Source organism: Pectinophora gossypiella, chromosome 24 (genome assembly GCF_024362695.1).
Source record: "Pectinophora gossypiella chromosome 24, ilPecGoss1.1, whole genome shotgun sequence".
In the NCBI taxonomy this organism is placed as follows: Eukaryota; Metazoa; Arthropoda; class Insecta; order Lepidoptera; family Gelechiidae; genus Pectinophora; species Pectinophora gossypiella.
In genome coordinates this window covers 2,042,287-2,055,179 of record NC_065427.1, presented here as the reverse complement: position 1 = coordinate 2,055,179, position 12,893 = coordinate 2,042,287, and the positions used below count along the sequence as shown (strand labels likewise).

The 12,893-nt window shown below is 36.7% G+C and overlaps 1 protein-coding gene across 10 annotated transcripts in view; it reads right to left on the bottom strand.

Moving 5' to 3' along the window:
• The window catches only part of LOC126377833 (filamin-A), a 96,472-nt gene that overhangs the window by 29,228 nt on the left and 54,351 nt on the right, over positions 1-12,893 (bottom strand). Inside the window, exon 1 of one of the 10 annotated variants that reach the window (XM_050025774.1) lies at positions 12,752-12,875. The exons of 7 other annotated variants lie outside the window; for them this stretch is intronic. The gene's annotated coding sequence lies outside the window, so the exon portion shown is untranslated. Of the gene's footprint in view, positions 1-12,727; positions 12,876-12,893 lie in introns of those variants that run through there. 2 more of the 10 variants (XM_050025776.1, XM_050025775.1) reach the window with 2 other exon arrangements.

Here is a 12,893-nt window from a genome sequence, read left to right as displayed (position 1 = left end):
GTTGGAAGGTCAGACAGGCAGTCGCTTCTGTAAAAAACCGGACCTGTCAAATCTTCAGGTCAGGTAAGCGGACCCTGTGAGAAACGGGATAATGCTAAGGAGATGATGATTTATGTATTAAGTAACAACGAGTACTACGTTTCGCCGTATTGATGACGTCATATAACAGTATTTGCATACAAATTCCGGAGAAAATTTTCATTTTGTCGAATAGCCAATTAAATGTAATCATTATGACAGGTATGATTTATCGACAATACCTGTTCGAGCCAGTTAAAAAACAATTAATCAATCAGTTTGACATCTTTGTTCTTTCTCATAGATTATTGTTGTCAATGTCTAGCCGTCGTCCAATCAGGTAATTAGGCTCGAATTAGGTTACCTTGCTCAGACTCATACATAAACATAAACAGCCTATATAACTCATGAGTAATATAATGTACCCACTTTAGGACTGTGTCGCACTAACATATTTGACATTTAGTGAGACATACAGTTCAATTTCTCAAAAAAAGTTAATGTGACATGGTACCAAAGTGTATACATATTAATGCTCGTGACCGTACATGCCACTGCAGTGCACAAGCCTCCCCTTAATCAACCACTAGAGGTATGGAGCATACTCCACCACGCTGCTCCACTGCGGCTTAGTGGAGGCGGTTGGGCTAGTGATCCGGGACGGCTTAACTGTCCTTCCGAAGGAATCATCTTACTTTTTCAGGCAATCAGGTGACGTCTTTACCAAACAAAACAAAGTGCTACAAAGTGATTTTGACAACGTCCCCATCGAGATCGTGAGCCCTACTTGAACCTAACCTTACCCTTAAGTTACGAAAAACCAGCCAGTTGGAAAAAGGCAGTTTTGATTGAAAATAAGTTTTTATAATGATGTTTTCTTCTTTCCGGTCTTAAGGGAAGAAATATAACACTAATTTGCAGTTAAACGCTGAACAAAGGGTTATAGTGTAAAAATATAACCAAAACAATTATGTTTGTTTACTAAAATAGTATGAGAAACTGTAAATATTTAAGAACACTCAACAGTAGCGACACCTGATGGGAGAAATGGGCAATTTTATCCTCATTTCCTCGATGTCAATGCGTACGAGTGCGCGGGCGGAAAGTTACAACTCGACCATGGCTCTACCCCAATAATTTAAAATATGACTTGAAACTACGTAGTATTTTGATTATTTTATTTCAAATCCAGCCTACATACCACACGGCACCCCATTAATCAAAAGTGTGAATTCGACGGAAATTATTAATACACCAGTGTAATAAAATCTAGAAACAAAATTCTTGTTTGAATCTGTCTTGAAGTATGACTCCTGTCAGACTGAGCATTACAAATGTCAAATGGACTTTTTGAAGATTAACTTTGAAGATTTTTGTTTTAATGTTGGTTTAAAAGTCGAATATTATATTGGGCTTAAAGTGTTTAACACAAAACGCTTTACTAACAATCTTTCTTTTTGCGGAAATAGGATTTTTGGTGTGCATTCTTGCGAACTGTAGAATAGTATTTTGGCTCCATAAACAGAAGTAGGCACCTTCATAATAGGAATGGTTTTGGATTGAGGCAAACATAAATTATAAAATGCTAATCTAATCTAGAAATGAATATCAGTCCAATAGCCAGTATGATCAAAAATCAAATTAATTTTTCTTACATTTTTATTTATGAATGAAATTATGATGAGAACGACGTTTTTATTGATGACGTCACATGACGATATTTTAATACACATTCCCTTCAAATTCCGTTGAAAATGTTCGTTTTGACGTTTCGTGAAATGTATCATCTCATTTGACTATGTTGTAAAGCTGTCTATTTTACTTAACAACTTCCTCAAATATTAATGATATACATATTATTATAAACTCCTCAAAAAGTTCTGTCACGAGACATAGGAATTTCTTAACTTATTCATGATTTGATGACAAATATTACAAAGCATATTCATAAATTATCGTTTGCCAATATAATGCTGTAAGAGGTTAATAAAATTACACGCTCCAGTGGCGTTTATGAACAGTTATATGTTTACTACGCTCATAAAATATAAAGTGCTGGAATAGTCAGTACATACTACGAGTCCAAAGTAACTATGAATTGTAAAATTGTGTAAGTGACAATTTACAAAGTGCAAATTGAAGTGCTAAATAAAGTGACGCTTCATTTTGTGAATTCTGCACCTTCACTGACGAGCACAGATAATGGGTAGTTGTAGTTACCTTTTTTTTTTGGATGTGACTTATTGTAGAGATGGAGTACTCTGTCTGGTCGGACAAATGAGGAGCGCTAAAATTATCAAATCCATAACCAACTTATGGACTTATGGAGAGAGAGAACCAACTTACGTAGCTTCTTCTAACTTCTCAATTAAAATGCGTTTCAGAGATTTCTTTATTGAAATGTTTGTTTATTTGAAGTTCCGCATCTCATCTCGTTTTGACGAGGTCCAATTACCTAAGCTAAAAATTCGACAGATCCGGTTTTTCACAAACGCGACTGCATGCCTGATCTTCCAACCTTCCAATACAGGTCAAGTCACATAAATCTCAGAAACGCAAAATAAGTTTATTTTGATATACTTTAAGTATACTTTTTGAAAACTCTCGACCGAGCAAATTCAAATACTTGAATAACTTCTAAAAGCTAAGCGGATCGTGTGAAAACGGAATAACACTATGGAAATGAAATAACCTCCTCAATTCTACACATCTTCTGAAACTAGGCCAGTTTAACTTGGCACCTGACTCAGTAATCATAGTTTAATTCATCAGTTCCACATTAACTGGACCGTGGTTCCTGTCGTGTCCGAACTGTGACAGATTTAGTCACTTTTTATGGTCGAACACTTCTTCTACTCTCTTTAGCTTATTTTAAATGTTTCCAAAATCATAAAACAAGGGACGGCACGATAAGGTGCAAAAGTGTAAGGTGCAAATTAATAAATTAACTGGTTGCCCTCAAGACCTCCAGGGGGGTTAAAATGACCACATCGAAGCAATTCATCTAAGAAAGCGATATTGCTATTTGACATTTGTTTGCATTGCGCACTTACTTTTATATGTCAAATTGCAATATTGCTTTCTTAGATGAATTGCTAACATCTAAGAAAGCAATAAAAAGCTAATAGCCTCCGTGGTCTAGTGGTTAGAGCGTTAGGCTCACGATCTGGAGGCCCGGGTTCGATTCCCGATGGGGACATTGTCGAAATCACTTTGTGAGACTGTCCTTTGTTTGCTAAGGACCTTTCAGGCTTGAATCACCTGATTGTCCGAAAAAGTAAGATGATTCCGTGCTTCGGAGGGCACGTTAAGCCGTTGGTCCCGGCTATTAGCCGTAAAAACACCTCCACCAACCCGCAGTGGAGCAGCGTGGTGGAGTATGCTCCATACCCCCTCCGGTTGATTGAGGGGTGGCCTGTGCCCAGCAGTGGGACGTATATAGGCAGTTTATGATATGATGTTAGATGAATTGCTTCAATTGGATCAATGTGACTTATGAACCTTTTTTAAGATATCGCAGGTGGGAGTCTATGTATGTATGTACGTATAGATCTACTGTAGAAAGGTAGAGCGCAAAATCTTAAATACTTTGTATCCGTACGATGCCAGAACTGGCATTCCACTAATAACTTTGATAAATACTTCCAGTCAAACCAGGCGCGAGAAACTCTAATTTATTAAATTATAAAATTAGTATACTTAGCCCACATGACTTTGACACAGTTGACTCACACTAAACGAAAGATTAGTGACGAACCGCCCCACACATAAGATCCGCAATTTAAACACGCAACTGTCAAACATTCGAACGAATTAACATTTTTAACCAACCCACGATTATCAACTCGTTATTTACTACAATATTATTTTAAAACCATTTCAAAATAACTAGCAGTGGGTGGCACGTTGTAAAACGCCGCATAAATCCTCGGATTTACTTTGACATAGTTCTACGTCACCTTTCAAAGAGCGGTCCACTGGATTGTGGGGAAAATTTATGGCAGAGGGGTACAAGTGAGAATGTTCTAGTGTTATATCATATCTGTCAACATTTACAACAATATTGTCTCTCTGCGGCCAGCGAGTTAAAAGCAAGTTGACAACTGTTTAAATAGATCTAAATACTGTAACACTTCCTTGAAAGTTGAACATTTTAATTAAATACTCACGTCCTTTCTCTAAAGGCCATATCTAACTAGGACACCATGGAGGAGAAAGGTTTCCGAATTAATAAATTTAGATGTACCAGAACCTCGATGCATTAAAAAATAAATAATGTGATTTCCATATGGCAAAGTCAACTCGTCTTCTTCTTCTATCGTGTGGGTTGTGAGATGGATTACCAACTTCATCAACTCTGCTGTAAGAGTTATCAGTTTGTTGACCCTCCATAGGCCCCTGACATAGCTCATGTAACGACTACGTACTTACATCAGTAAGTAGTAATCGGGCCTTCCGTACCATCCATCATCTTACTTTCGGACAATCAGGTGACCAGTAATGTCCTAACGAAACCAGGGATCACAAATTATATTTTGTGCAATTTCCCCACCGGTGATTCGAACCCGGGACCTCCGGATCGTGAGCCTAACGCTCAACCACTGGACCACGGAGACCCTGGCAATATCAAGTGTCACCCGTCAAATCGAACATTACGTAATATAACCTCACAACTATATTCCCAATACTAATCAGAGGTACATCCATCGCAAGATGTACTTAATACCGTCTCCACTGAGTTTTCTGTTAGACCAACTTAATAGTTGGCGATGGTAATTATGGAAGTCACACTATAAGAAGAAGAAGATATGGAAGTATCCAAGAATAAAGGCATAGTGGAGTAGGTGCTATATTATCAGCTTCTAGTCCAAATCATAACTCGCACACCACCTAGATTATGAGAGTGGCTCCAGATTCCTCCAAAACGTATTTATTTTAATTATGATGCCGGCAACATCGTAATATGTAACACGCAGCTGCCGTGTTCACAGGATGTTCACAATAAACATACATCTTGTTACATTCTGTTGGTTGTGGATCAATTTACTACAGTCACAAAGTAAAGAAATAAGCAAAAATAAAAAGGTTTTGTATCACTTCACTTATGAATTATGATATTCATAACACTTAAGTCAAATTAACAACAATATACATGAAATATTTTTTTAGTATTAAGCTGTCATTTCGGTGTCCAATACAAAGTAAATAGTGACTCTTCTTATATTGAATACTCTACTTATATCATCCGTACATCCATATCTAATACCTCCAAGTTATTATTGACAAACAAACATGAAAACATGACCTTACAACCTTCGAAAAATGACAAAATATTTATTCTATCAAAAAATAATCATGAAACCACAACGAAACATTTCGGTCCAAAGATGCGTCCCTGAGGCAGCCTGACTAAACACATCAAAGATAAAACAAGAACTCGTGGTCTGTTTGTAAACCGCAATCAAAAACTAAAAAAATATTAATTTGATGGCTGTCGTAAAATATAAAACTAAAAATGAGCTGCATGGAACAGATCTACAAGGAAAGACTACCTTAAGATGCTATAAAACGCTTCACACTAGATCGTAACATTTAACAAGTATTTACAAATGTGGGTGAATTCCAATTTTTGGATACTACACGCCAAAATTACAAATATTACGTAATAAACATTATTACGCATACTACACGTCTTTATTTGAATTCAATTTCACAATTTCAATAATAAACGTGCTGAAATAAGCGTCTTTTATAACTCACGCCGCGTTTGTAGTGTTTGTTTGTGGCACATGGCTAGAGCTATTGCATTTGCGTAATGTTTAATATTTCTTACGTTTATGTGTCAGATTGTTTAATGTTCATAAATCTTCTTCTCACCATAACCTTCCTTAACTCTTTCAACAAAGTTATCTAAACGTCAATAGTTATCACATATAGATATATCTTCCACGCAATTTCAGGAAGTAATCAATGTTACTGCTGCATTAATCAACAAGATAGTCTAATTTTGAATCTAAATAACTGCAGCTCTCGTGCGAAATATATTTCATACAAACACATTAAATCTTATTACCTGAGAGACAAATTAATCTTAAGTACCTATGTAAATATATACGAATATTTTGCTGCAGTTGAAATTTTCTTAAATCCAATCCAATCCATCATCATTCTTTAACCAAGTCAATTTTGAAGTAATATAAGTCATTCAGTCCTGCTGTGAATGTTTAGTCGTGAAAGCTATATTTGTAGTCCACGTTAGCATTAAGTTCTTTCTCTAAAATGAAAATTGTAGCTAGATAAAAGTATTCTATTTGATTTATAAAAAGAGTAACAGTCGAGAGAGAGAGAGAGAGAGAAAGTTTGTAAGAGTGAGTAAGAGTTTACCATTGAGTAAGTCAGTAATTAAATAGACGACTCTTTTTATAAAACGAATAGAATAGCAAATGCCTAGCCAGCTAGTGACCCGTCACTATTAAGCCAAGTGTGAGAAACTGTTGAATGAAGAATGAATCACTGGCCGAGTCTTTCCTAGCATCTCTAAGATTCAACCGGTTGAGTCATCATGAGACCTGTTATCTACATCTCTTTATACTATGTAGTTTGTAGTACGGATGTAGATATCGTTGAAAATCTGCTCCACTTTCCAGAATTAAAAGCATTTGCTCGCTTCTAAGCATACTACAGGTTGATGTGTGTGTAGATGGACATTTTGTTTTAATGTTATGTGGAAATCGTACTTTTCTTTGACACAACTTATAGGTTTGCCTCCAATTATAACTATTGGACCGGAATTTGCTCTTTTCATGACTAAAGCATCTGTTCAGAAAGAGTCAATATCAACATCCTTTCGATAAATTAGTATAAACCATCATTTACACTATTAGTATATTTTGCTTTTGTTATAGTTGATATTTTTAAAAGAGAGTTTTTATTAGATAGATAGATAAAATCCTTATTTAGGTTAAACATGTTACAGCTTCTTAGTATTAAAATTTGAGCATTTTTGAAATGTAAGATTAAAACTATAAAGGGTACTTAGCTCGGCTGGTGTCGTATCAACCCAGATTCTCAGATTTTTATTAAATACTTACACTTGTTCCTTCCGATAAAGCAGATACTCTGCAAATAATGTGTTTCAACTCCTTTACGATATGCTTGGGAAGATACCTACACGGCAGGGATATTGTTTTTTTTTTTAGTTACGTTATTTTGGAACTAATGATTATAAAGACAGAAAACAAGCGTACGAGATTCAAGAACAATATAATTGTCTAATTCAGCAGTTCACAATCTTGGAGTTGGTCTTTTTATTTATTCTTTAACTCTTCTTGTAACAAATCAAAATGGTTCCTAAAATACCCAACAATAATCTTAGTACGAAAAATGATCAGTCAATCAATTCTAAATACGTTATTTTTAAGACTATAATTAGCCTTAGCGAAGCAAGTATATGATTAATCTTTCAAGATTACATTCGCATATTATTATTTAAATATTATAACACAAATCATTTACATTAGCGTTCTGACGCAGGAAGGATACACAAATATCTACTAATTTTGTATACAAGTATTTTAATATCAAAATTATTAAATGTCGTCAGAAATAATCGGTAACATACATCGTCATGTCGAGCCGTGAATGGCAGCCAAGAATGCCACATCAAAATATTAATATATTTGCTAGAACTTCTTATATGTGGAACGTAATATATTGAACGGGTAATGCGCAGAAACGGACAATTGCGCGGGAAAAATGAAAACAAAAAACATGCTATTAACCTCGTAAAAGGTCGTTTTCCGTTTCTATTTGCGATAGAATATTCTTTAATGCCTGCTAAGATCTTTTTATATCTATATACGATAACAATCTTTGCAAAACAAACTTTTACTTAAGTAATATTACTATAATATAGAAACCCACTGACTTACTGACTGACATAATTGTTCTCCCAGAAGGAGCATCGGGGGTTAAAAATGATGTACAGATGAAATAATGTAGGGACGGAAATACAAATTAGCCAAACAAAGTTTTCCATATTTGGTCAACCGTTAGAGATAGATTTGGAGGAGAGAACATTTTCGAACAAACACAAGACACGCGAAGCTGCTTTCGCAGCGAACGCACTACGTACCATATAATATATTATTATATACCATATATAATGTGAAAATTATAAAAGAGTAATTGATATATAGCGCTCTCTTACATTTATTTTATTGCGGTTTCCTTACCGAGTGTCATACGCATGTACATACGAATTGTATGTACTGAAATGCCATGTGAATTGCAAAATAAATAAATAAACAGTGCCACCACCACCACCACTACCACTACCACTTATTTTTTTCTAATTGAACCATGCAATTTTACCACTACACAGGAGATTTTGTCGTATTTTTAAACTCTCATAACCTGGGTCTATAACACATTATGTGACGTACATGCATAGGAATAATGTCGCGTACTGTGTTGACGCAAAATACAAGTATTTCAGATACTATAAATTACATGCTCTAAAATATGCAGGTCGAACTTAATCATTATGAATGACCCATTAATGCCTGAATAGATTCTTGGAGGCTCGTAAACGTTCACGCAGCAAAGACGTTGGTAACAGGCAATAACCCTCGCGATATTTATGCTGCAAAACAAGATGTCCAGCCCAAAAGATCAGCTGGACAGCAATATATCACAACAGACGTCCAAGCACCGGAAACTACATATTGAGGAATGCAACGACGTAGTAATCTCCATAGAACCTAGCTCAAGACTCTCTAAAAATAATCACACCGGAGCAAAAGTGCTGAAATAAAATAAATATAATAAATTGCGGATTATTTGCAATTTTGTTGACAGTTATGAGTTTTTGAAATAAATAGAACAGTCAGACTTGTGCCAGAGGTGGCGACCGGCGCCGACTATACAGGACGCTTCCTCACGGAGTTCATGTATCCATTGAATACTTGAGACTCGAGAAACATTAGGACAGAAACAAGAAAAGCTTTTGTCTTGGAAACGCACATACATAAACACCTAATACAACAGAATCGCAAGCAATCGGAAGACAACTTACAGCGATCTGATACAAAATTCCAGGTTGGATATTATGCACCAGCTAGCTTCGGGTGATCAGCCTATTGATCATAGTTATTTAGGTCTAAGATTCTGGACTGAAAAATCTGGTACGGATGCTAACTCAAAACATAACTCTGCCTGAATATTTTAACAAGAGAAAGCTTTCCAGGTTGGTATTCGGCTCACAATCCAGAGGCCCCGGGTTCGATTCCCGGTAGGAACATATCACAAAAAATCTCGTTGTGATCCCTAGTTTGGTTAGGACATTACAGGCTGATCACCTGATTGTCCGAAAAGTAAGATGGTCCGTACTTCGGAAGGCACGTTAAGCTATTGGTCCCGGTTACTACTTACTTATGTAAGTATGTTGTCGTTACTGGAGTCATGTCAGGGGCCTTTGGCGGCTCAATAATAACCCTGACAACATGGTTGATGAGGCTGGTATTCCTCCTGACAATCCACACGATAAGAAGACGGTAATGATATTGACTTCCGGTGTTCGAAGAACTACCCTTCTGCTCCTGTAACTTATTTTTTAATAAATACGAAACTAAATGAGCGGACCTAAAATGTTTAGCATCAGAACTACGAGAGAAATAATTAATTATGTATGCGAGTGTAGGTACTATATGCTGCAAAAGTCCAATCAGTTTCTTGCAAAGTAATAAATTAACTGGTTGCACTTAAGACCTCCTGGTTACGTGTCACACACATATAAAAACATATTAAATTTTATAATTATGACAACTCCCTTTCTTTATTTAACATAGGCTTAGCTATCAGAACTGGCACATGTATAATAAACCCAGTGTAGGGCCAGTTTATGATAAGATGCAAATGACGAAGAAATTTTTTAAGCAAAAATTAAAATGGTGTCAGGATCATGCCGAACAAATAAAAATGGATATCTTGGCTACACACCATCAGAACAAACATTTTGGAAAGTTTTGGAAGCAGACCAGTAAACTGAACGCTGGGCCGAGCATACCTGTCAGTGTGGAGGGGGTTAGTGAGCCTGAAGACATCGCTGCTCTTTTTAAAAACCATTTCAAAGTGTCATTGCCGCTGGCACCGAGTAAAGATTTGCACGGTGGTTCAGTGTCTCATGCATCTTCCAGGACACTAGAATCGGATCGGCACATAAGATTCTCGGCGAAGGAGGTGGCAGCGGTAGTGAGAGGCATGACGCGAGGAAAGTCACCTGGGCATGACAATCTCAGTATCGAACACTTGCAGTATGCGGGTGTTCATCTACCCAGAGTACTTGCAATGCTTTTCACTTTCTGTGTTAGCCACTCATACCTGCCAGATGAACTTATGAAGACGGTTGTGGTACCGATATTGAAGAATAAAACTGGAGACGTATCGGATATCAATAACTATCGGCCCATATCGCTAGCAACAATCATATCTAAGGTGTTGGATGGTGTGCTTGACAAACAACTGAACAAACATATTATTTTGCATGATGCACAATTTGGATTTAGGTCGGGACTTTCAACTGAGACCGCAGTTCTTTGTTTAAAGCACATTGTTCGATACTACACTGACAGGAAAACACCTGTGTATGTGTGTTTCCTCGACTTGTCAAAGGCCTTCGATTTGGTCTCATACGACTTGTTGTGGGAGAAGATATACAAGGAGACACAAACACCTGGTGAGATAGTAGAAATGTTTCGATACTGGTATGGAAACCAGAGAAATGTAGTTAGATGGGCGGGCTCACTATCCGACTCATATAGGCTGGAATGTGGGGTAAGACAGGGGGGTTTAACATCGCCTAAATTGTTCAGCCTATATGTGAATGGACTGATTGGTGGACTCAGCAGTGCCATGGTTGGCTGTTCTATTGACGGTAAATGTATCAACAACATTAGTTACGCCGACGACATGGTATTGCTGGGCCCCTCAATCAGTGCCATAAGAAAGTTGATCGCTATCTGTGAGCGGTATGCGATGGCCCATGGTTTAAGGTACAATGCACGTAAAAGTGAAATTCTAGTGTTTCGAGCAGGTTCTAAATATTATCAATCCATTCCGCCGGTTACGATCGGAGGCGTTCCACTTAAAGTAGTGAAGGAATTTAAGTACCTGGGACATTGGGTTACTGAGACGCAAAAAGATGAGATTGATATTGAACGCGAGCGTAGGGCGCTGGCGGTGAGGAGTAATATGTTGATCCGTAGGTTTGCAAAGTGCACTAAAGAAGTCAAGTGTGTGTTATTTAGAGCATTTTGCCAAACATTCTATACTTGCAGCCTGTGGATTGACTATACTCAGAGGGCCTACAGCGCGCTACGTATTCAGTATAACAATGCTTTTAGAGTCTTGTTGGGATTGCCACGTTACTGCAGCGCGTCGGGAATGTTTGCGGAAGCAAAAATAGATGACTTTTACGCCATCATGCGTAAGCGAGCAGCATCCTTGATAGCGCGGGTGCGGGGCAGCTCCAACAGTCTGTTGGCGGCAGTGGCGGGGAGTGTGGATAATCCTGTCTTACGCCACTGGACAAAAATGCATGGGGCAACATATGCTGTAAATTGTAAATAGAATAGATACTAAGTTTCCTGCTAACATAGTTTTTAAGTTTTTTGTCACTAACACGATATGGATTTTGGTCTGAAATAAAAGTTATTATTATTATTATTAACAGCTTCGCTCTTGTCGGTGGAGTAATCGCCATTCCTCTCTTCTTCCCGCCATATCCTTCACCTCCTGATACGACACGACCTGCACCTTTTCTTTTTTTTTTCTTTTAATTATCACAACTAATGGTTCATAATTTCACCACTGTTTACAAATTATTCGCTGACTCAGTGACTGAACTTTTGCTATTTGATTGTACTTGGACTTACTATCGATTGGCTGCGTTGTCTAGAGAACTCTGGAAGGTTCTACGCGGGCACGATCGTTGAAACTAAATACAAAAAGCTGTGTATATCAAAGCTCATTTTTGATTATTTGAGTTAATGGTTATAATAATAACCATTTTTTTATATTTCAAGTACTTAACACAGACTTTTGGTTAGTAACAGTACGACACGAATCGTTATGATATATTTTTAGTTTGTAAAGTGCCTCGCAGACACTGGATAAATCATTTGGAAAATATATATGAGGCTTGATGAATAGATTTTTTATTTTATACGTAGATTTATATGACACTTTTTTATAAATCTTTTTTTTTACTGACCAACTCTTCTCTGGTTAATTTTAAAGACATCAGGATTATAAATATGATATTCAGACATTTTATAATTTTTAATTTTAATTGGCTTTAGATTTTATTTGTTGTCCTTTAAATAATTTACTTTATGGGATACGTCTTTTTAAATATTTAATTAAATTTGCTTTGGAAATCTAGACAATAATATTACTATATTGTATGTATTGCATTCAACCAATTACATTGAAATCAATAATTTAATTTGTAGATACAATAAAAATCGACCGTAATGTAGTGATTAATTATGTCGTAGCAACCGTAGCAGCGTAGCAAACGATTGTTCCACTGAATACCCCACTTCGAGTGACACTTTATACTATTTAATTGATTTTATTTATTTTTATATTTAATATTTTTTTAGTGTGTAGTGTAACTGTGTTGAAGAAAACAATAAAAATCCCGTACAAGCGCCATCTTTAAAACACCAACCGTATTTCCGATTTTATTTACCACAAAATTCACTTCACTTGCACTTTCAAAAATAAATATTATTCTAAAAATATTCTGGAGACCGTTCTGGATAGCGCGCGATGTGCGACTATCGGGCCCGTGCGGCTTGCGCCCAACCGAT